The 25,046-nt window shown below is 37.7% G+C and overlaps 1 long non-coding RNA gene across 1 annotated transcript in view; it reads left to right on the top strand.

The window, feature by feature from the left end:
- Window positions 1-20,482: 20,482 nt before the first annotated feature.
- Window positions 20,483-25,046, top strand: part of LOC147388873 (uncharacterized) — a 29,386-nt gene continuing 24,822 nt past the window's right edge. Inside the window, exon 1 of the long non-coding RNA XR_015170779.1 lies at window positions 20,483-21,177. This is a non-coding gene — a long non-coding RNA (uncharacterized LOC147388873). The remainder of the gene's footprint in view (window positions 21,178-25,046) is intronic.

Raw genomic sequence — 25,046 nt, 5'->3', positions numbered from 1 at the left:
CAAGATATTAAAAATCAATCAATTAAGACTAAAGTCAAAACATTAAAAGTCAATCAAATAAGACCAAAAGTCATAATAGAGTTCTAATTAAATAATAACTCAATCTAATAGAGTTCTAACTTAAAAACAATTCTACCTAAAACAATTCTAATTAAAACACAATTCTACCTAAAACAAGTCTAACTAAAACACAACTCTAATTAAAAGAACTCTAATTAAATACTAACTCTATCCAAATCAACCCATAAAAACATCTATAAATAGAGGTGCTCACACCCTATTTTCATATAAAATCATAAACCCTAATGGAAGTAGGTCTAGAAACTCCCCTAGCCCTCCATAAACCCTAGTTTTGGAGTCCCAACTCCTTACCTAACATCCCCTCTTCAATTTTAGTCTAGAAAACAACTAAAATCCCTCTAAAAACACCCCTAAATCCGCAACAAACTTGAAAAGTTCAGATCCAAAAATAAGGAGATACCTTGATCTAGGAGATCCGAAGTCAAATCCAGAGACAGAACGAAGCAAGGGAGTACAGTACAAGGAGCTCTTTTTTTGCCAGATCTGAGGGAGCAAAATCCTTGCTATCGGAAAGGTATGAAATTTTTTTTTTTTTTTATCTAGGTTTTTTAGCAATGTGATATATTTGGGAAGTTAGTAGAGACCGGCTTTGGCCGGGCGGGGTTGGTGCCTAACACCTTCCAACCCCGTAACATGATCCCCGAATTCAGATTTTTTATGGTAGATTAGTTCTTTTTATCCATGTTAGAGTCAGTTTGGTTCCTAGACCACAATAACTAGGTGGCGACTCCCAAACCTCAAGGGTCAAAAGCGGATCCGCGCACCACGTGGATCGAGGGCACTTTCACCCGCTGTACTATCTACTAGAACATCTGTGTGATAAAGAAAAACTGTCTTTTGGGCTTGTCTTGTTTAGATCTCTAAAATCCACACACATTCTTACTTTTTCGTCTTTTTTAAGTACTAGGTGAAAGCGCCCTCGATCCGCGGGGTGCGCGGATCCGCTTTTGACCCTTGAGGTTTGAGAGTTGCCACCTAGTTATTATGGTCTAGGAACCAAACTGACTGTGAAACGGATAATGAACTAATCTACTATAGAAAATCTGAATCCGGGGATCATGTTACGGGGTTGGAAGGTGTTAGGCACCAACCCCGCCCGGCCATTGCCGGTCTCTACTTATCCCAAATAAATCTACATCGTTAATGACAAACCTAGATTAAAAAATAATGAAAAATCTTACATTCGATCTGCAAAAGTGATATTCCCTCAGATCTGGTGAAAACCGTTCCTTGTACTGTATTTCTCACTTCGTTCTATCTCCGGATCTGATTTCTGATCTCCGAGGTAAGGTATCTCCTTCTTGGATCTGGGTGCTTCGAATTTGTTGTGGATTTTTGGGACGTTTTTGAGAGGTTTTTGGGTGTTTTTTAGGCTAAAATCGGAGTATGGGTGTTAGGGAAGGAGTTGGGACTCCAAAATTAGGGTTTTGGGGAGGTTGTGGAGGCTTCTTCACTTACTTTTTCTAGGGTTTTTTCTTTGATACGAAAATAGGGTGTGGAGGCTCCTATTTATAAAGTTTTTAGAAGCATTAGGATTTGATTACGGTTTCTTTTAGAGTTTTAATTAGGGTTTAGACTTTGGTCTCATGAGATGGACTTAGTCTTTAGGGTTTTGACTTTGGGTTTTGACTTTAGTCTTATGAGATTGACTTGATTAGTTTAGATTAGGGTTTTGATTTAGGGTTTTGACTTTAGTCTTATGAGATTGACTTGATTAGTTTAGATTAGGGTTTTGATTTAGGGTTTTGACTTTAGACTTATGAGATTGACTTTAATACTTGACTTTAGTCTTACTTAATTGACTTTAATTTTGACTTTAGTCTTATTTGATTGACTTTAATATCTTGACTTTAGTCTTGCTTGATTGACTTTAAATTTTTGGAGAACCCCCCTCTATTATATCTTTGATTCTTTGGACCCCCAAATGGAGGGGTCATTAAAGAAATATCTTGCGAACCATCAACAATTTTTCTTGAAAGCCTGATTGATCAATTTTTTAGTTTAAATTTCATAATTAATTTTATTAATGTTTCACTTTACATTATTTAATGATTTATTTATTAATTTTAAAAATTTTAATTATTAAAATTATGAAATTATCATTTTGCCCTCGATGAGGATTTTTTACATTTTAAGTCGTTTTTCAATGTTCTAAGATGTTTTGGAATCAGTTTTTCGTAAGGAATTCAATGGGAATGTTGGTTTTTGTCATTTATGAAATTTTTTGTATGAAATGATCGTGAACTTTATGAGGGGTATTTTCGTAATTTTGTCAAATTTTGTGAAAATTGGCGAAGTGTTTACTTGGTTTCGATTTGTTGTTTTATGTGTTTGAGTGGATTTTCCTAAGCGTAATGCAGGCTCTAAGGTTGTTTTGATGTTAGGGGTATTTTGATAATTTAGTCATTTTTAGTGATTTTTATCGTGAAGCTTCTTTTTGGTTTGCAAGATGATGATTTCTATGTTTCTGGGGTCGTATTTTCCTAGTGTAGCGAGATTTCTAAGTTTTGTCAGTGCGAGATACCTTATCCGGATTTCTGAAACATATCTAGTAACAAAATAAAGCATTGGAATAGACATCCATCATTGGGAACCTTTGCGATCGGGTTGACGAGTTGATTAATCAGGCGAGTGCAAAAATGGGGTGTCTACACTAGGACGACATTGGCAATCCACTCAGGGTATTCTACTACTTCCAAAAATCCAGCGTTATACTACTTCGTAACTTCTTCTTTAATCTTTAGAGTCCATTCCGACTTCATACGTCGAAGTTTCTGTTTGATTGGTCGAGCATCAGGATATAGTGGAATCCGATGTTGAATAATATTTGTGCTTACTCCTGGCATGTCCTCGTAAGACCATGCGAATACATCCTTGAACTTTCTGAGCAAGTCTACTATCCCTTTGTATTCATCGAGAGATAAGGTGATCCCAAGCTGAATCTTTGGAGGACTTTCTTTTGTTCCGAGGTTGATAACCTCTACTTCCTCTATTAGAGGTTGAGTCTGACGTTCATTTTCTTGGTCAAGTAATTTGATTATTTCAAGAGGAGGTTTTTCGTCAAAAGATTTTCCCTCTAAAGCCAGATTATTAGTTAAATTATCATTATGCTTAGGGTAATAAAAAATTTCTTTCATTTCATTAAAAAGAGATGGGGTAACAGGACTCATTACAGACTTAATAGACTCACTAGAAATAATAGACTCACTTGACTCAGTAGAAACAACTAACTTACTTGACTCAACAGAAATAAAAGACTTTCCAGACATGTTGGACTGAACAGGACTAATAGGACTAACAGAACCAGTCTCGACATGTAGCACATGACTCATTACATGATAATTGGCAAGAAACCCAACCGCGAGTTTGATTACAGATTGAGAGTTTGTGGTCCCCTTCCCAACTGACACCATTAAGACACTATGATCTTCAATAAACAACTGGTCAATGTTGGGGGAGTCCAGGTTGAGCTGCCAGTCTTCAACTTCCTTTTCTTCTGCTTTTGTGCTTGCTTCCTTTTTAGGCCAATCCATACCAAAGAAGATTTCAAATCCCGGCAGACGAGTACCCGAGATGTGATTAATGAACGACTCTAGAAACCCATAATAACGGAAATCTTCTCCTTTTTTTTCAAAATAGCCATTAAGGGTCTTACGATAAGATTTCATTTTAATCAGATCCGTGGTGCGCCCTTATCTTTGTTCAATTGCCTTATCCCACTTTATCTTCTAGTATTGGGCCCAATCTTCCTTAGCAGTCTTATATCTTAGTTCGAATGTGCCGATGACTTCTTTAATCAATGGTACCTCTTTAATACCTTGTTGCTTGCAACCTAGGCATATACTAGGAAAAAATCTCAATTTTTTGAACATATTGGCCATATAGCAGTTAGAGGTATTCTCGATAGGAAAATATTCTTTCACGAGCGATCTATTGGACTAGGCATATTTTTTCAAATTCAAACCCACTGAGCTCTACCCCCTATTGTTCAAGTTGAATCTCGAGTAACGATTTATTCTTGGCTTCGGTACTATTTAGAATCCCCATAATCTCAGCATCTCCATGAAGAGTAATTACTAGTCCATCTTTGACAAATTTAACTTTCTGGTGTAGCATGGAAGGTATGGCTTTGATCTAGTGTAACCATAGTCTTCCTAACAGTAAATTGAAAGAGGACTGGATATCAATAACCTAAAATTTCACAGGAAATTCATATATTCATGTGGATAATCGAAGATGCAAAATTCCCAGTACACCCCTCTTGGTGTTATCATATGCCCTAACACCCTGATTAGTGGGCTTGAGATCTTCAGCCTTAAATCCAAGGCAAGTAGCAATCTTCAAAAGGCGAACATTCAGTGCACTTTCATTATCAATTAAAACCAGAGGTACTCTCACCTCGTTACATTCGACTATAATGTGCAACGGCTTAGTGTGGCTTATTCCCTCTTTTGGGAGATCTGAGTTCAAGAAGAATAGGATATTCTCTACATAAGTCGCCGCTACTTTACTGGCTAGCTGATCTGGGGAAGTATCAAGGGAAACTTGAGCTGTGTTTAGTACTTTCATAATAGCCTCCCTATGGGTAGTGGAAGCCATGAGAAAATCCCAAACTAAGATATTGGCCCTTGATTTTTTCAACTGCTTAATCACAACATCATCTTCTTCGATGTTCTCTTTGATAGGATCTTTTTTTCTTTTTCTAGCCAAGGTTGCAGGATTATCGACACAGAGTTCTTGTGGTTTAAAAAGTCTCCCCCTGAGTCATATGTCTGACTTCATCACAAGAAAGGAAGAAAGACTCATCTTCTTCAGTCAGCAAGTATGGATCTTCCTTTGTCAATGAGATGGGGCTTTCCAGATTCATTTGAACCAAAAGATAACTAATGAATACAGGGTTATCATAACGAGGTGGGGATAGACGGTATGCATCATCTGGGGTTAGATCAAGAGGTTCATAACTTGTGGTGAAGACTTCGTCGGTGAAAGATATTCTGACAATGGGGTAACTAGGTGGTTTGACTTGGATGGGATGGATGAGAGAGACAGGATCGAACGGTAACTAGGTGCTGAAAACCATGTTCAGGGTTTGTGGAGGTTGATAGGCAGACAGTGATTTAGTGGTGACATTTGGCGATGTTGGGCTAGAGATTGTGACCTTTTTTGCATCGATAAGATTTTGAATAGCATGACGAAGAGTGATACACCAATCGGTGTGATGGCAAGTGTTTTGATGGAATTCACAGAACAAATTAGAATTATGTTCGACTGACAGGGGATTTGGCAATGGTCGGGGTTGTATCTGGATAAGAAGGTATTTTTCAATAGTTTTTTAAAGGCAACGGTAAGAGTCATCCCTAAATTGATAAATTGACGAGGAGTTCGGGACTGACCTGGGTGAATTTGATTATTGGACCTGACTGGAGGTCGAACTGGGGTAGCTGATGTGTTGGCTATGTAAATATGGTTGGCACTAGGTTTGGGAAGATAGGGTTTCTTAAACTTGTTATCCGAGGGGTTAGAAAGAACCCCAGAAGCAAACGCATCCTCGATTTGGCTTCCGACTTGTATTCGAGATTCAAAGGTAGGAAGATATTGAGTAATCAAGTGCTGAGCATATCCTTGTATAAGGTTTTTCAGGATAATGGCTACTTGTTCCTTTTCTGATGACCTATCCCACATTTGGATAGCTTTGGCCTTCCAACGGCCAATGAAATTAGTAAAAGTTTCTCCATTTTTCTACTTAGTTGACTCCAAATCCCTTCTTGAAGTCTCAATCTCGGTACTGTACTTATATTGATGCCAAAAAGCCTTTGACATGCTCTCCTAGGTACCCACGGTAACTGAATCTTGAGACCCATAGTGTGCATGTTAGTAACATACACTTTAAGATGCGCTTTTGTACAACCTACCCCACTGAACTTGTCCATTTCAAGCATTACAAACTTCTCTGGCAAATGAATTCTAGGGATACGGTTCAGAGCTTCAATGCCTGCTGCAATTTCATCAATACCCTTTATACTCTTCATAGCTGACTCTAACTGAGACATCATGTTGGCTAACACTGGATTTTCATCGAAATGTTCTTCATCTCCGTCAAGCTCAAAAATCTCATGTGTACATCTCGTTGCACTTTTTTCTACCCTTTTTCCTTTTGCATCATCAAGGGGATTGTCCGTTGATTCTGAAATTTGTTCTAAAACTTCTACTTTGCCTTTTATACTGTTGATATCATTGGCAAAGGCTGCCAAAATCTTACAAATCTCTATAAGCTCAGATTCGGAAGTCATTTCTGCCTGTTAACTTAGTCGTTCGTTCTAATCGACTAGACTTACGACTCCAATTAGGAGGTGGATGCTTGAGTTTGGGCGTAATGATAATCCTATACACCCCATCAAAGATAAATTTAATCAATTTCAGTGTTACCCCCTTGATAACATTTTAATGAGTCCTTGAAATGGTGCACCAATCCATTAAATAATCCATTCATGCAATGTCATCCAAAAGAAGAATAAATGCTTATTCAAAAGAAAAAATAACTTTATTGAAAATTATTGACAAAAAAATTATAACATCTTTTAATAAATCTAACTTAAACTATTTTTTGCATGGACACTTGGCTTTGTCTTGATTGTCATCAGGATTGCTATAAGGCTTGATCCTTTTGATTCTAACAACAAGTTTTTTGAATTCTGCTGGTCCGTTTGGATACCCTAAGGTTCGTTTGTTCCAAGCCTTCTCAATGAGATGTACTAACTTTTCAGTCAATGGCTCAGAAGAGAAGAAAACTTTATGTTGATGTAAACACAACTCTATAGGTATATCGTACTCTTTTGAGATCAATGCAGGTTTGTAGAAAGATGTTTCTTCTAGTCTGATCAAACGGACATAATAGGATCCTTTGATTCCTATAATAAGAGAATCAGTCATCCACCAAGGGCACCTTAAACTGATATGATAGGCAAGGCGAGAATCCAACCATTTGCTCCAAGCCTTGACTGAGTTGTGACGCACTAACAGGTTTCTTTTGAAAAAGTGTTCTGGCCCATACTCGAGGTTTGAAGGAACATCTACAATTTTGAGACGGTCACAAAGCCACATATAGAGTAGGTGGGGACATCTTTTGAAGCTTTCCCTCTCACCATTCTTTATGGCATTTAAACCTGAGAAGGTTTCAACTAGGATGAGAGGTACTAGGTTGGCTTTCCTTGAGAGTTGAAAGGTTATATTTATGAAGAACTCAGGGATGGTTAGGCCATCATTTTTGGAGGTTAGCATGTATTGGGCTAGGATTCCTATGCACAGTTGATAGTCTCTAGTGGCTTACCAGGCTTCGAGTTTTACATTGACAAGATGATTGTGGGAGTGATACGGGCCCAGTGAAGATACTAAGTCCAATCTCCTATTATGGACTAGGGCCTTGGCTTCTTCTTGGGAAATGTTCAGTCTTGTAGCGAGGTCACCAGAATATCCTATCTTCAATGAGGGCTTGACTAGAGGTCCTGAAGTAGATATCCCCATGATGCCACAATAGTCCTCATGAGTGGGGGTACAAGTGCATACATCCAATGTGAAGATAAGGGTTCCAACGTTTAGTCATAGCACGTAAGAGATTCCAATCTATTTCAAACTCGTGGAAGTAGAGAGTACTCTTCATCATGAATCTCCTAAAATTGATATTTTCTACAAGGTGCATCCCTATGATGGTTGTTTTAACTAACTGATCGATTGGGTTATTACCGGCGGCTAACATCCTGGTTTGACATAAAAGGGCATTTTAGTACACTTCCAAGGTCCATGTAAAATATTTATTCAAAGAAATCAATTCGTAATTTCCTTTATCTTCTTTGCTTCGTAAAATATTTTATTTTAGAAAATATTTTTCTTTTGGAAAATCTTGCTCTTATGAAAAATATTTTCTAGAAAACACTTTTTTCTAGAAAATTCTTTCCTTTTGTAAACCATTTTTCTTCTTTGAAAATAGGTTGAAACCCAAATTTAGAAAAGAATTTGATTTCCATTTTGATTTAAATGGCCCGGCCCATCCTGATTGTTGGATCGAGATGGACTGGGTCATTATGAATTATTGCAAGAAATAGATTCTTTATTGGATCGGTGCACCCATTTTAAATAGGTGAAATAAAAACTTTAATCTTTGAAGATAACCATACATTCTAATTTCATCATTTACATACATTCTGATCTCATCATTCACATACATTCATCATAATAAATAACCCGGGAACACCCACGATAAGTTCAAGTAGTGACCTACAGGGGAGGTTTCTAAACTCTAAGCTTACTATGTGCAATGCATTTTTATCTGGCCACCCTTGCCCAAGTACACCTATATACCTCTCAAGCATACTCAATCAGACGGTATGTGGTGACTTGGTTTGATGTACCGCATAGGTGATAATTTAAAACTTCAACTCACTTCTCTGAAGCCAAAAGTAGCCAGTTTAATTTCCAGATCAGAGGTGGCGCAATACTTGAGCAAAGACACTCGTAAATCACCTCTTTTCTAGAATAAACGTAGTCTATCTTCCTAGTACCATAGTACATTGGAACATGATCTCGCTTAGGTACTGATTTTTACTAAGAAGTGCAACTGATGTACTTGGATCATTTTTTATATGCCTATGGGTACGAGTCAAGAGTTGCAGCTTTCAAAAATGGTTTGGCATCCCACGAGGGGACCGATCACGTACTAATACTACGTTGGCAAATGGGACATGTGATTGTGTGGCTCATAATAGATCAAAGTCTCAGCTCGCTCCAACCTGGGTGCATCGATATACCTTTCAGAGTAACCTGATCAGACGATACTGACGTCCCAATTTGATATACCCTAAGGTACATGACTGGACTTGTGGTTTTCATGAATGACGTCGCATCTGCGAAGAGACCGGGCCACGCACTAGTGCCACGTTGGCTATATGGGGACGTGCAAGCGTGCAAACAGTAAACATGCTAGTGGTGTGTGCAAAACAGGGTGGGGTGTGCCCCGGGCCTTTTTCAAACCAAAGGGCCCATGGGCCTGATCATACCATTACAACATTCAAATATTAATCCCAATAATACACAAACCAATCATATCCCATCACATCAATACTAGGATCAAAATAAGCACACATATCTGAAAGCACCCTCGATCCGCGGGGTGCGCGGATCCGCTTTTGACCCTTGAGGTTTGGGAGTCGCCACCTAGTTATTACGGTCTAGGAACCAAATTGACCCTACAATGGATAAAAAGAACTAATCTACTATAGAAATCTGAATCCGGGGATCATGTTACGGGGTTGGAAGGTGTTAGGCACCAACCCCGCCCAGCCAATGCCGGTCTCTACTTATCCCAAATAGATCTACATTGCTAATGATAAACCTAGATAAAAAAATAAAAAAAAAATTTACCTTTGATCTGCAAAAGTGTTATTCCCTCAGATCTAGTTAGAATGGCTCCTTGTACCGTATTCCTTACTTCGTTCTATCTCCGGATCTGATTCCTGATCTCCGAGGTAAGGTATCTCCTTCTTGGATCTGAGTGCTTTAAATTTGTTATGGATTTTTGGGATGTTTTTGAGAGGTTTTTGGATGTTTTTTAGACTAAAATCGGAGTAGGGGTGTAAGGGAAGGAGTTGGGGCTCCAAAATTAGGATTTTGGGGAGGCTATGGAGGCTTCTTTACCTACTTTTCCTAAGATTTTTTCTTTGATACGAAAATAGGGTGTGGAGGCTCCTATTTATAAAGTTTTTAAAAGCATTAGGGTTTGATTAGGGTTTCTTTTAGAGTTTTAATTAGGGTTTAGACTTTGGTCTCATGAGATGGACTTAGTCTTTAGGGTTTTGACTTAGGGTTTTGACTTTAGTCTTATGAGATTGACTTGATTAGTTTAGATTAGGGTTTTGATTTAGGGTTTTGACTTTAGTCTTATGAGATTGACTTGATTAGTTTAGATTAGGGTTTTGATTTAGGGTTTTGACTTTAGTCTTATGAGATTAACTTTAATACTTGACTTTAGTCTTACTTAATTGACTTTAATTTTGACTTTAGTCTTATTTGATTGACTTTAATATCTTACCTTAGTCTTGCTTGATTGAATTTAATGTTTTGGAGAACCCCCCTCTATATATATTTAATTCTTTGGACCCCCAAATGGGGGTCCTTAAAGAAATATCTTACGAACCCTCAACAATTTTGCTTGAAAACCTGATTGATAAATTTTTTGGTTTAAATTTTAATAATTAATTTCATTAATGTTTCACTTTACATTATTTAATGATTTATTTATTAATTTTGATTTTTAATTATTAAAAATGAAATTACCATTTTGCCCTCGGAGAGGACTTTTTACGTTTTAAGTCATTTTTCAATGTTCCAGGATGTTTTGAAATCATTTTTTCGTAAGGAATTCAATGGGAATGTTGGTTTTTGTCATTTATGAAATTTTTTGTGTGAAATGGTCGTGAATTTTATGAGGGGTATTTTCGTAATTTTGTCAAATTTTGTGAAAATTGGCGAAATGATTTATTTGGTTTCAATTTAAATTTTTATGTATTTGAACGGATTTTCCTAAGCGTAATGTAGGCTCTAAGGTTGTTTTGATGTTAGGGGTATTTTGGTAATTTGGTCATTTTTAGTGATTTTTATCGTGAAGCTTCTTTTTGGCTTGCAGGATGATGATTTCTATGTTTTTGGGGTAGTATTTTTCTAGCGTAGGGTGATTTCTAAGTTTTGTCAGTTCGAGATACCTCATCCGGATTTCTGAAACATATCTGGTAACAAAATAAAGCATTGGAATAGACATCCATCATTGGGAACCTTTGCGATCGGGTTGACGACTTGATTAATCAGGCGGATGCAAAAATGGGGTGTTTACAATATCTCAATTTATGGCATGTTAGATAAGCAATCACAATAGGACTAATAATTAGAATCAATCATCGAAACAAGCACATAGTTTTTTTTTTTAGTCCAAATTTTTTTTAAATAATTCAATCAAAAATCACTTTGGTGACCCTAAAAACATCGAGAGTCTATAAGAATATTGAATTGACCATAAGATGGTCATTATTGAGATAAGGATTGATGAACACATTTTTTTTTCCTTTTTTTTATTTTTATTTTGTGGGATCATTTTTGAGTAACCTTTAAGCGAGTTTCTGTGATAGAAATCCAGCATGTACCAAAAGGATTTTAATTAACTTCATTAAAAAAACAATGTGGGCCCAAACATGATTCGTCCAAAAAAACAATTTATGGGATTTTTCTTTGGCAGCACACATGCCTGACTTCTCTTGAGATTCTTCCTTTCGTAGGAAAGGAGAATTATATAGATTTACAAATCACAAAACAAATTAGTCGCACAAGAATAGAGAAAAAAATCGATTTCTATCCAAATTTCTAAACAGAAAACAAGAGTTCAAATATTCTAGAATCCAATTTCGTGAAAACGGATCAATTGAGCGCAATCTGTTTCAAAGTTATTAAATTTTCGATCACAAGTTCCTAACTTGTCGTAGACAACCATACATAAATCCAAAAATATTTATCACTTTTACTCTCGACGATTGGTTCGTGCTTGAGTGCTCCACCACAGATCTGATACATGAAACCGAAACAAAGAAAACAAAAAGTCGAGCGAAAATCGATAGGGCGATATTGAAGAAATGAAAAAAGGACCTCCTGGTCACGAAAACTCTAAGGTTGGATTTGATTCTTATCTTTAAATTGATCTCTCCATACTCGAACCAGAGGAAATTGGGATCGAGCCGTTCTTTTAAATATTTGAGTTTAAAACACAAATCTTCGGCCAGAAAAACAAATGGGTTTTAAAAAAAAACCAATACATGCTATTATCATCATTCTAAGAAAATTTCGTCGATTGAAATCCTCCCCTTTTACTATGAATCATGAGCCTACCATCAATCAAAACCAGCACCCTTGAATCTTTTTTTCGACATATAAAAGAAAGGTCGAAAGAGGAAAGAAAAAAAAAAACGTTATTACATTGCTTCAAACAGGAATGGTTTCAAGGGGAGCCAGTACTTCGATCTTAGATCTTCTCACCAAAAGAGATTGACGACTTGCTAAAATAGGAGATCTTCAAATGGATCGATTATGGATTTCTCTGCAAATTCTCCACCATTACTGATTGCTTCAAATTCTCAAGTCGAATTGAAAATCGATACTTCAATGGATCAAAACGTCTTGTTATTTTAGACTTTAGAGACAGCAAAGAGAAAAAGAGAGAGAGAGAGGATGGGAGGCGTCTTTGTTGAAGATGATGAAATTGGGTGGAACATTAAGGGTTTAAAAAACAAAAAGGATTGTTTTTACTAAAGACACCCTTATAACAAACGATTTAAAACCATCCTGTTATTACTGTTGCTAACAGCACCAAAAGAAAAAAAATTCTTTTTTTCTTTTTTTTTTTACTATTATTTTGTTTGCTGGCCCACGCCCACAGAACAAAAAAAAATTAAAAAAACAAAATACCATTGTCAAAGGACAGATCTATACATGTTAAAAAAAATCTTTTGTTATCCAAAAAATGGTTCGACATGTACATAAAAAGAAGAATAGTAATCATAACTTAGAATAAAGTAAAAAATCTTTTTTTAAAACAATCTCCATGGTCCAATGATCATTATTCCATTCTCAATAAAATTATCCCTTTGAAATCTCACATAATTTCGGGTCATTCTGAATGACTTTCGATTGAACCATAAAAAAAAAGATAATAATATGCAAAAGCAGAATATCCATAAAAAAATGATAAAAAAAAAATAAACAGGTAAACTAAAAATAAAACAATCTAGGTCTTTTAGCAATGCTCCCATACTTGGGGTTTTTCAAGTTTGTTCATCAATAGTCCCCAGTGAAGTCGCCACTAAAAGTGCCCTCGATCTGTGGGGTACGCGAATTCACTTTTGACTTTTGAGGTTTGGGAGTCGACACCTAGTTATTATGGTCTAGGAACCGAACATTGACTCTAAAAGATAAATAACTCTAATCTACGAAAGAAAATACGGATCCGGGGATCACGTTACAAGGTTAGAAGGTGTTAGGCACCAATCCCACCCGACAAACACTGATCTCTACTATTTTCCAAGAAGACGACATTGCTAAAAAGATCTAACCACTAAAAAAATAAGAAATATTTACCTTTACGAACGCAAAGGTTTGGTTCTCTTAGATCTAATAGAACAGCTCCTCGGACAGCACTCCTCTCTTCGTTCTATCACCGGATTTGCTTCAAATCTCCAAGACAAACTACTTCCTTTTTAAATCTGAATTTTCTGATTTGTTTATGGATTTTTGAGTATTTTTAAAGGGTTTCTAGGTATTTTTTGAGCTAAATTTGGGGTATGGATCTTAGGTAAGGAGTTAAAGCTTCAATTTTTGGATTTAGGGGAAGCTAGGAAAACTTTTTGACCTACTTTTTCTAATATTTTCTTTTTTATAAGAAAATAGGTTGTAGAAACCCCTATTTATAGATTTTTTAAGAGCTTTTTAGATAGAATTAGAATTAGATTATGTTTCTTTTAGATAATTTTAAAGTTTAATTAGAATTCTATTAGATAGTTTTAGAGTTTAATTATGTTTCTATTAGATAGTTTTAGAGTTTAATTATAATTCTATTAGAGCTAAGGTTTGACTTTGGTCTTATTAGATTGATTAAGATTTTTGACTTAAGTCTCACTTGATTGACTAAAATTTAGGATTTTGACTTAAGTCTTGCTTGATTGACTAGATTTTAGGATTTTGACTTAAGTCTTACTTGATTGACTTGACTTTAGGATTTTGACTTAAGCCTTACTTGATTGACTTTAATTTTAATTAAGATTTCACTTTACATTAATTAATGTTTTAATTATTAATTTTAAAATTTTTAATTATTAAATTATAAAATTATCATTTTACCCTTGGAGAGGACTTTTTACGTTTTAAGTCATTTTTCAATGTTCCATGATATTTTGTAATTGATTTTTCGTAAGGAATTTAATGGAATATTGGTTTATGTCATTTATGAAATTTTTGTACGAAGTAGATGTGAACTTTATGAAGGGTATTTTCGTAATTTTATCAAATTTTGTAAAAATTTGCAAAATAATTTATTTGATTTCGATTTGTTGTTTTATGTGTTTGAAATGATTTTTCTAAGCATAATGTAGGCTCTAGGGATGTTTTGAGGTTAAGGGTATTTTTGTAATTGTTCATTTTTAGTGATTTTTATCGTAAAACTTCTTGTTGTCTACAAGATGATGATTTCTATATTTTTGGATTCATATTTTCCTAGCGTAGCGTGATTTCTACAGTTTTGTTAGTTTGAGATACCTCATCCAAATTTTTGAAACATATCTAGTAACAAATAAAACATTGGAATAATCGTCCATCATTGGGAATCGTCGCGATCAGGTTGACGAGTTGATTAATCAGTCAAGTGCAAAAATGGGGTGTCTACAGTTTGACTAATCGACTAGGTTTGACTGGTTCAACTAGGTTTGACTAGGTTCGACTAGGTTTTGACTAGATTGACTGGGTTTGACTAGGTTTTAAATGGGTTTACTGGGTTTTGATTGGGTTGACTAGGTTTTGATTGGGTTACTGGGTTTTAACTAGGTTGACTAGGTTGACTAGATTTTGATTGGGTTGACTGGGTTTACTAGGTTTTGACTGGATTGACTAGGTTTACTGGGTTGATTGGGTTTTGACTAGATTGACTGGGTTTTACTAGGTTTTGACTGGATTGACTAGGTTTTGACTGGGTTGACTAGATTGACTAAGTTTTACTAGGTTGACTGGGTTAACTAAGTTTTGACTAGGTATGGGCCAATAGGACACTTTTCTCTATCGACTCAACAACTTATTACCTTGCATATGGGTAGAGAACGGAGGACCAGAGTGGTGTATCAGTTATCTGACGAGGAGGATGAGGCCAGACCTAAGACCCGAACTCGTTTTGTTTTTGGATTCGGTGTAGCGACGGAGTATGGCTGGCAGAGATAGTCATTATGGAGGCCTAATTCGATCTTCAGTAGCTGGTTCTACTTCAGGTAGTTGGGCGGAGGAGGCTAGTACCTCTCAGAGTGGTCCGACCGAGGACCTTCCTAATGGTAGTAGTGGAAAAGGTAGATGTGGTGTCTGAGGTCAAGTAGATAGGGTCATTGGTAAAGGTCGAGTGGGCAGAGAGGTTTCCAGGGTCGAGATCCCTGAGGAGGAGAGCGAGGGGGTGTTAGATACCTCTCTTTTTCGAGGGTTAGGGAGGTATGTCTCTATACTGGTCCGACTAGATATCCCTACTCCCTATCCTTCAGCAAGTTTCAGAGGTAAGTGGAGCGTTTTTCTTTCTACTACTGTCCTGTTTTCGGATGATATCAGGACATAGTTTTCTATTGTTGGTTCGGAGCCTTCCTGCAAATCCTAGCACTCATAGTAGATTGGCCTTTGTTCTTGGCTATGGTAGAGAGATGGTTTCCAGCGACCCACTCATTCCATATACCTGAGGTGGAAATAGGCATTAGACCTTCCGATTTTGTGGCTATGAACGGAGAGCCCTTACCCCTGACTATGTTGACCGTTCAGGAGGTAGGCGAACTACTGGGTATTGCCAGATCCCTGCCTCTATGATGGGGAAGATGAGGCGTATCAGCATCGAGGTCTTGATGGGCCTACTGTTGTTTGAAGGAGAGGATGGGCCCCCACACACTTACAAAGATAGAGCAGCCCGCTTCGGAGATCAGAATTTTGACACACTCTTTCGTATCTGTTTTCTTCTCCTCATTGGTAGTTTTTTTCTTTTTAGATGATGATTCTTCTGTTTCCACCACCTTCCTTTATGTGATGCGTGATATCGATCACATTGGAGATTTTGACTGGGGAAGTCTGATTTACTAGACCATTTTAGTGGGTTTAGACCGAGTAGTGGAGGGGATTACTGTGCCCCGTGGAGCTGGGATCTCCACTCGATTTTTTTGGCAATTTATTGAGGTAAATGGATCCTGACTTTATTTTTCAGTTGTTTCTTCCTCAATATCTTGTTCATTGTCTAACACTTTGAACCCTTTCTTTCAGATTTTTGTCCATGTATATTTTCCTTTTTACCTGCCTACCTGTCGTCACCCCGATGAGGGTTACCTATTGGGAGCCTTCTAGGCCACGAGAGACGCCAGGACTATTAGGAGCAGCCCTAGGAGTGTTCGGGCCCACATTGATCGATGTTGTCTCTAAGGCGTGAGTACTTGAACCTTTTCTTTCTATTCCTTTAAACTTAAAATTATATGTTCTTGTTATCTGACTATCCCTTTTGCAGATCTTTTCTGTCACTCTACTAGATCTCCCTCGCACAGTCAGTGGGAGGCAGGAGGTGAGTAACGTCTACAGGCGTAACACCAAGCAACAACGCTACCCCTAGTTCATTGGAGAGCAGAGGTACACATTTTATCTAGGGGAGCGCCTGTTTTTCCAGTACGACGGGAGTCTTCACATTCCTGTCGCTCCACCTGAGCCTATCTTAGGGGCTATAACAGTAGATGAGTATCTCGCCCAGTCGATGGGTGTTGATGCTGCTGGATTGGTGAAGGCTGGACACTATCAGGTTTGATTTCGAGAGGCGTCTATTGGATGCATCATGCCTGCAGTCACTGCTCGAGCTGGGATCATAGAGATCGGAGGGGTTTTGTTACAGGAGCATGCTGTCACGGTACGTATTTTGTCACTGTCTCTTTTTCTTTAGAACTTTCTACCTTCTCACTTGGTCGGTGTTCTTACTTTTAGGTCGATGATTTTCGTCGTCTCCAAGAAGGCTACGATATTATCGAGGCCCAAGCAGCGAGGTCATGGAGATGGAGAATGGGTGGAGGGCCTCTAGGGCTGAGATGGAGGAGCAAGCTGCTCGTATTGAGAAGCAGGAGGCTCGCCTTGAGGCACAAGCTACTCGCATCCAGGAGTTAGAACTTGAGATGGCCTTACGAGAGTCCCGTCTGCAGGCTGAGATGGTATATAGTTTCTTCCTTTCATCTTCTATTTGTAGCTTATTTGCATCTTGTTCTAACTGGTTCTCTTACGATCTTTTTCAAGATTATCATTGACGCCGAGACAGAACGAGTACCTCTGCACGCCCTTCGACACCTCCCAGGGTAAACATTTGTATTTTAGTTGTTCATTTTCCTACATATTATGTATATATTTGCCTGTCTCCTTATTTGTTTTATTTGTCTCTTTTCAGGCTTCCCTTTCCACTTGACCCTCTATCCCAGGTGTTGATCTCGCGGGGACTATAGAGTAAGATGTTGCCCTGGATGCAAAGCTCTTCTTCACAGATCAGAGGGACGACTACGGATGCATGGTCTACCTTCCTTCGGGGTGTCTGACTAGGGTGCAGTGGCTGGATCTTCTTCTGGAGCGATCCCAGAGACTCAGAGTGCCTGGGATAATGCTCCCCCTTCGACCTGATCTTGTTATACCTTGCAATATATTTAGACATTTTGTATTAGGTTCAGACACCTTATGTAAATATTTTAAACTTTTTTATATATATGTATGTTCATTATTTCTTAGCATTTTATTGTTGTATTGTGATCATGTGTGTAATTGACTTGGACACCAACGAGCCTCTTAGGAGTGATATCGATCATCAAGGCCTCCGAGACCTCATGAGTGCTTGTGAACTTACGGAAGTGGGCACAGGGTGCGATTAGGGTCCAAAGGACCCTCCGAGTATATTCTTGAGTGATGTTAGTCGTTGGTGGGCCCATGGGCTCAATGGTGAGTGATGTGGTTTTTGAAGGTCTGATTTGATCCAATATGATCATGGCGAGTTCCCACATGCCTGACATATATTTGGGAGTTTTGATCGCATTTATCAAGCATGTGGGAGTCTCAATTATTTTCCATGTGATTTCAAGGCTTTGAGACATGAGATGACCGTTACGTGGTCCTGAGTTTTCAAGAACTCAAATAATTCATAGCCCTAAAGTTAAAAATATTCTGGTCCGTGTTTTCTAGACGGATAAGCTTTACCAAGCTTTCATCCGTGTTAGGAACACGGATAAGGCATTTGGGATTTCATCCGTGCTTAAGTCACATTTTACTTTATCCATATTTGTAACACAGATAAGCTAGCTTGATTTTATCCATACTTTAGGCACAGATAAGTCAACCTTGACTTTATTTGTGATCAAAACACGGACCAGCACGATTTACTCCATGCTTTAAGCTTGTTTCACCATCGATTTTTCCCTAACATTTCATTTTTCACAATTTTACTTCCCTCTTTCACATTTTGGGTAGATTTTTATTCTCCTTCTTCCTCAAAGCTTCTTCTCAAGTTCCATGGAGGTGCTTCCTACTCTTCCTAGCTTGAAAAGGTATGGCATCATTGATCATTTCTTGAGTAGTCTGATTGATAACATGGATAATAATGAGAAAAATCAATGGTGTTTGAATAAGTTGGGGTTTACTCTCTCCTTGCTAAAAGTCTCATTGCAATGGAGCTTGATTGAGGTAATGTTGGGGTGTTGGATTCCCGAACTCAATCTCTTTCAATTCAGGGAACATGAAATGACTCCCACCATTGAGGAATTTGAAGTGTTATTGGGCTTGAAATATTGGGCGCGGTTGTAGTTCTACCCCTGCGTGATGGGTATCAAAGCTAGGCTTCCAACTTCTTGGGGATAAACCGTAAATTTTTGAAGATTTCGGATGGTGGATCCGTTTTGAAGATAATGTCCAAATCCTTCTTGGTTGAACGCCTCACGGATCCTTCGAAGTCGTTGATTCACTTTAATGCTCTCACTTTAATGGTAATGAGTCAACTTTTATTTTCGAGTGGAGGAGACATCATAGATCTTTCTCTTATTCAAGTGTTTAATAGGTCCGGGAGGGACGTCGGTTGGTACCGATGCTTTTAAGTGAAATGTTCCAATTTCTTACAGCTTGTTCATCCGATCGTGATTAGCTTTTTCGAGGATGTGCCCCACTCCTGTAGGTAAGTTCCAAACTTAGCTTAGATTTGAATTTAAATATAAATTTACTAGTTTTTCAAGGTTTAGAATGTTCTTGTTATTATAGCTTTGGTTTATGGATCACATGACCTCAACTGAAGTTGTTAATCGCTCATTTTGGTTAATGTTGATCTCGTCCTTATGATGCCGTGGTGAGTTGCCCCATTGGCCTCGGGTAGTAAAGAAGAATGGTATGCTTTTATTTGCAATCTTGATGATGAAGAGGTGTGATGGGTTGGTGCATTCCAACCTCGAGGGTCTCCCGTGATTGCATTTGATGGGACCCGTTTCCTTGTTTTGATGGTCTCAGAGGTGCAACCCACTACGGGTTCATCGGCAGTTTGGCTATGATCAGGGTGTGCTCATCCCTGAGAATTTCAATGAGTTGGTTGGTCTTTTGTGGACTACACTTCTAAGTTGACTCGTGAAAGAATGGAATCGAGTTGAGGTTTTGAATCGACCCATCTTTCCACCACACCTATTTTCATCATATTTGCATTGGATTCAAGAAATCATCTCTGGGAAGCAATTAGTGTCGATAATACCCGAACATGTCACGGTGCTTCATCCTTCTTTGATTATCGAGATCGAGTGGAGGAATCTCAGACTGATCATTCATTCAGGCTATCTAGCTTAAATCCGAGAAGAAAATACATAAAGAGATCGCTCGACTGACCTCCAAACTTGCCCAATCGGGATCTAGTGATGGTGGTGAAGTGGCTAGGCTTCGAGTCGAAGTTACTGAGTTGAGGAACAGACTTGCCCAGTGTCCTCATTTTGATGACTTTACAGCATATTTAGTGAGTAATGATGCTTCAGATGTTGAAAAAGTAGTGATGAGCCAGGCTACCCGGATCCATGCTGTAAAACCCTGAATTTTTAATTCGTATCTCGAGGAAAAAAATAAATAGTGGAATTTTAAGAAAATCTTGAAAGTGGGACTTAGGGTAAAACTGTGGGACCTTATTTTGATCATTTTTAATAGAATCTGACCTCACCATTAGATTCAAAATGATAAAAAAAAACATAGTTTAGCCTGTAAGCACACTCAAATGCGAGTCCAAATATAAAAGTTGCAAAATCCTCGATTACCGGGTCGGACCAGGCTAAAACAGTGACTTTTTGTTAGAGGAATAATTTTTAAAATTCGATCATACCATTGGGTTCATAACGAAAAATTATTCAACATGGACTATTTATTTGTCATTTTTGGATATCAGGAAGTTGAATTATCGCCAAAAATGAAAACGACATCAAGTTTAGGGGTCACGTCAGGCCAAAAATGTAAAATTTTGATGGAGACATAATTTGTAGAAATTGACTATACCATTAGATCCGAAATGAAAAATTAGGCGAAATAGAGTATTCATTTGTCAGTTTTGGAGTCCGGATGATAAAGTTATCGACGATCGAAACAATTGACAAAATACCGAATTTGTCCCACATGTTATTTAAATAATATTTTAAATTTTTTTATATAACTCATCTTCCCCAACGCGTCCATACGGCCGAGACATATAAAACGATTTTTTTTTTCTTTTCTCTTCGACCTTCCACCTCAGATCTCTCACAAACGGCTCGCCGTCGACAATCGACGCAGAAGGGAGAAATGTCCGCAGCTACGTTCTCTACAAAACCCACCCAACCTTTCTTCATTTCACTTTCTATTTCATCCGATATCGTCAAAAATCAGCCGTATTTGGATACGGAAATTTTGAAACTTTGACCTCGGATTTCGTCCGTTTCGGGGTCAAATCGCTTTCCGACGCAGAAGGGAAAAACGTCCGCAGCCTCATTCTCTACATAACCCAACCAAGTTCCTTCCGTTTTCTCGTGTTTTTCACCCCGTATAATCAAAAATCAGCCGTATTTTTATACAGAGATTTTCGTAACTTCGACCTCGGTTTTCATCGATTTCGGGGTCAAACTGTCTTTCGCCGTAGAAGGGAGAAGAGACAAGCACATCGAGATCTTCAAAACCACCAGGTCGATTTCAAAAATCAGCCGCTTCGAAGTTCGGTCCGTCTCGATTTTCGTGCCGATCGCCTCGATTTCCGTGCACGTGCTTTGATCCTTTCGCCTAGAGATTGTAAGGAACTCTCAATTTCTATTAGTAATCGTAGATTGTGAAAATTGCATTTAGAATTTTGTTGAAAAACTTTGGATGTATTTCCGAAAGGTAGAATTCTTTTGTTATTTCAAAAAAATTCACGCTAGAAATTGCATGATTGATATGTTTAATTGTATTTTTAACAAATTATACATGGGCGAGGTATTTACTGGGTTATTTCTGTAAGTTGGGTCCTGTGCACTGCTCGGAACCCGTTTTAAAATAAGTTTTGTATTTTTTTTAGGTTTTTGAAAAAAAATAAATTCTTTAGTTGGAAAATGTGATTTAATATTCAATGAACTTATATTGAGTTGATGAATATCAGAAAATGGATGTTTTATTGAAGAGATTGAAAATTGTAAAAGTCGAAAAAAGGGAAAAAGGGTATGAAACGGTAAAATGTCAGAGTCACACCCGAGGGGTGATGTCTACATTTTACGTTGTTGTGTTGTATGCAGGTTGGTGAACGGATATCCAGGGATAATGTTACTGGTTGCATGTTTATTTACTTTCTGTTAGCGCGAGGCGCTCTGTTATGTTATTTATTTTAGGCCGGGTTGCCCACACTTGCATGGTAGGAAACTGGATATCTATTCTCAACCTTGTATTGTTAATTTCTCTTTTGTTTTCAAATGAAAATAATATATATAAGTAGCTATTTTGTGAGCTGTTAAAGAGTTTGTGAATGCCTGAAGGGATAGTGCATCATATCATCCGAAGTGGTGTACTATCCTGGGATGTACGGTAGGGACCACCAAACTCATACGTGGTATGGGACGCGTATGAGAGTGGAGTCACAACTGGAATCCGGGTTATTCCTCTCTATCTTTACCAGTGAACTTGTAATGTAAAGGTGGTCGTATACGAATGGTTTGTATCTTTGGGAATCACATGTACGCCTGATAGGCATAGACGAAGATGATTAGTCAGTGATCACTAACAATCTATAGTAGTCGAACGTTCTGACACATCGAAAAGAGACCCATTGCTTACGGTCACGTCAAACGGCCAGCCTGAGCCGGATAAATGGTCAACCAAGCGTGGTAAACAGCGACCAGCCACAAAATCAGGAACTAAAAGTCCGAGAGAAATTGTAACATCATGTCCCGACTAGGAGCGATCCAGTCGTGAATCCCAACACTCTAATTCCAATACTCCACCATTGTGTATTATGTATCTGTTGTTTATTTTGATATATAAAATGAAATCCATGTTTATTATTTCCCTTTTGATCAATTAGATTTGTATAAAAAGATAATGTTATAGTGAGTACTGCTGATCGATGTAATGTGAGTTTTAAAATGTTTAGTTGTTCATCCCTGGCTATATGTACCAGTTAATCGTAATTTCTTCTGTAAAATTTTGACTATTTTAAAATGATTCAGTATGCTTATTCGTTCATGTTAGGAGGGGTTATTGACAGAAATTGTTTGTTTCCCTACTGGGTAACCATTGTTACTCACCCTTTCCTTCTCTATTTTTTAGTTTCAGATTCAGAGCTTGGCGAGGCAAGTATAGAGTACGAATGAGGATCATCTGGTTGGTTAGATAGACAACCAGAGTTCGTCACCTGGTAAGTACTAGGGTTATACCCCCTAGTGGTGTCAATTCCCCTAGGTAGTTTTATGGATTCTGTATTGAGTGTTAGGAATTCTGTTAGAGTGAGAAATTTTGTATAATCCTGTATTCTAGTTATTCTTCCGCACTCTGATCTTTCGTATGTTATTAGACGTATATAAGCTTCCGCTAGTATTATATTTTATATATGTATGCAGGATTGTATGTCGGTTATCAGGTGCAGGTTGAACGCCTTGGAATGCTAACATAAACAGAGGAGACCATGCCGAAATTTCGAGGTGTTACATAATACCTTGAGATTTGACATGGGGATTTGTGTTAGTGTCCGGCGGGGCGCCACACATGCCTTGGAGGAGCGCCTTGACTTCTTTTTCATTTCTTACCATGATGTTTGACGGGCTGCGTGTTGTATTCCTCCCTTTTGTATTTTCTTGTTATTATCTAAATGTATGCAAAAAATGTTGAAAGATTAATGCAAAGAAAATAAATTTTGTATTTACTTGGCCTCAGATATATCTATTGTTCTTGAAAACACGAAGTTTTGTTGAATAAGACCTAGATTTGTCATCATTGGCCAAAATAGTAGTTTTTGAAATTCAATGAAATGTCTTTATTAAATGAGTATGATAAATTCAGAATTTGTAAAATCTTTAATTATAACGATTTTGGCATTTTTGCCAACCACGGAGAATACGAGCGTCAATTAATATTTCGGTTCTTTTAGACTCATCCCCATTACCTTGGTGTTGGAAGACTGCTATTTGTTTGGGCCTCAGTTTTTCTTAGAAAGATTTTACCGTTCACAGTTTATACTCTTGTGGGCCAGGAGTTCTTTTTTTTTTTTTTTTTTTACCCTTATTGCACTTGGAGCCAGTTACGATTTTCACCAGAGTCGATTTTCATTTTTTTGCGCATCGATGCCCATTTGGGGTTTTCATTGTGTCGATGATTTTGATCTTACCATAACCTGATTCTTTTACTTATAGCGCCCTTTCAGGTTTTCACTATGCTCTTTCAGACTATGCTTGTATTTTTTGGATTTTTACATCGCAGTTCTTTCTCGGAGTCTCTGTGTCTTTATGACTTGGTGACTCAAGTTGACCTGCGAGATCGGTGACTCTACTCTTGTAGTGGCACTCTTTCTTGACTAATAGATCTAGATTCTCCTCTCGACTTTGCTGACAACTATTCGTGATTCGACAACTCAAGTGAGATTAGCTACTCTATACTTCAAGTACTTTTTTTTTAATATCTAACCTAAATTCCCCTCTCGAGTCTTCCAACGACTAACAAGACTTTGAGGTACGGACCAAGTCACAAGATCATTGGTGCTACCATCGTTACTGTGTTGCCCTAGAACATTTCTTAATTAGAAAGGACTTTTAGTGGGATGAAACGTTGGCTTCGACTTATGGCAGTGGAAGGATAAAGTGGTTAAGGTCTGGGTTTGTCTAGAGCAGGTTAGACCTGGGGTTTATCTATTTTTGTTTCAAAAAGGTTATCTATGTCTCCTCCCAGCGTCTCTCAAACTTGTTTAGGCTGGAGATTTGGGTCGAACTTAGATCAAGTGTTCCAGGTTTTTGACTTTTCTAATTTTTTTGTATTTTTAGACGTTCAGAGTTTATCCTTATGCGGGCCAGGAGTAAATTGAATGCTTTTGCCCTCTTTTTTGACTTTTTTATTTTAATTTTTTTTGTCTATTTTTTCTTTTTCTTACTTATTTTTTTTTTTTTTTTGGTAATTGTTGACTTGCCCCAGTCTTAGGTTAAGAAATGAATGTGATGGCTCAAAAGGGTTGACTAGGGTTAGATAGTTTGTTCAGGATAACAAAGATGGCTTTTCGTCATCTCAGTGTCAGATCTTAGGCGTAGTACTTCTTAATAGTGTCAGCATTAATCGGTTGTAGGAAGACTTGTCCGTCCATTTCTGTCAAGATCAAGCTCCTCCTATCATTACCTTCTGTACGATGAATGGTCCCTCATAGTTTGGTCGAAACTTTCTTTTGGTGTCTTCTTGGATTGGTAAAATCTTTTTCAAAACAAGGTCTCCTGACGAAAAATCTCTAGGCTTAACTTTTTTATTGTAGGCATGAGCTATTCGTCGTTGATAGATTTTTTCGTAGTAGATGACTGCAAGGTGTTTTTCTTTGATCAGATTCAGTTGATGAAATTGAGCTTAAATCCATTCAATTTCATCTAAATCTGCTTCTTTTAAGATTCGGAATGAGAGAATATCAACCTCGACGGGTAAGACTATTTTCATTTCATATA

Source organism: Akebia trifoliata, chromosome 12, assembly GCF_017979445.1.
Source record: "Akebia trifoliata isolate Shusen 1 chromosome 12, ASM1797944v1, whole genome shotgun sequence".
In the NCBI taxonomy this organism is placed as follows: domain Eukaryota; kingdom Viridiplantae; phylum Streptophyta; class Magnoliopsida; order Ranunculales; family Lardizabalaceae; genus Akebia; species Akebia trifoliata.
This window is presented reverse-complemented; position numbering and strand designations above follow the sequence as displayed.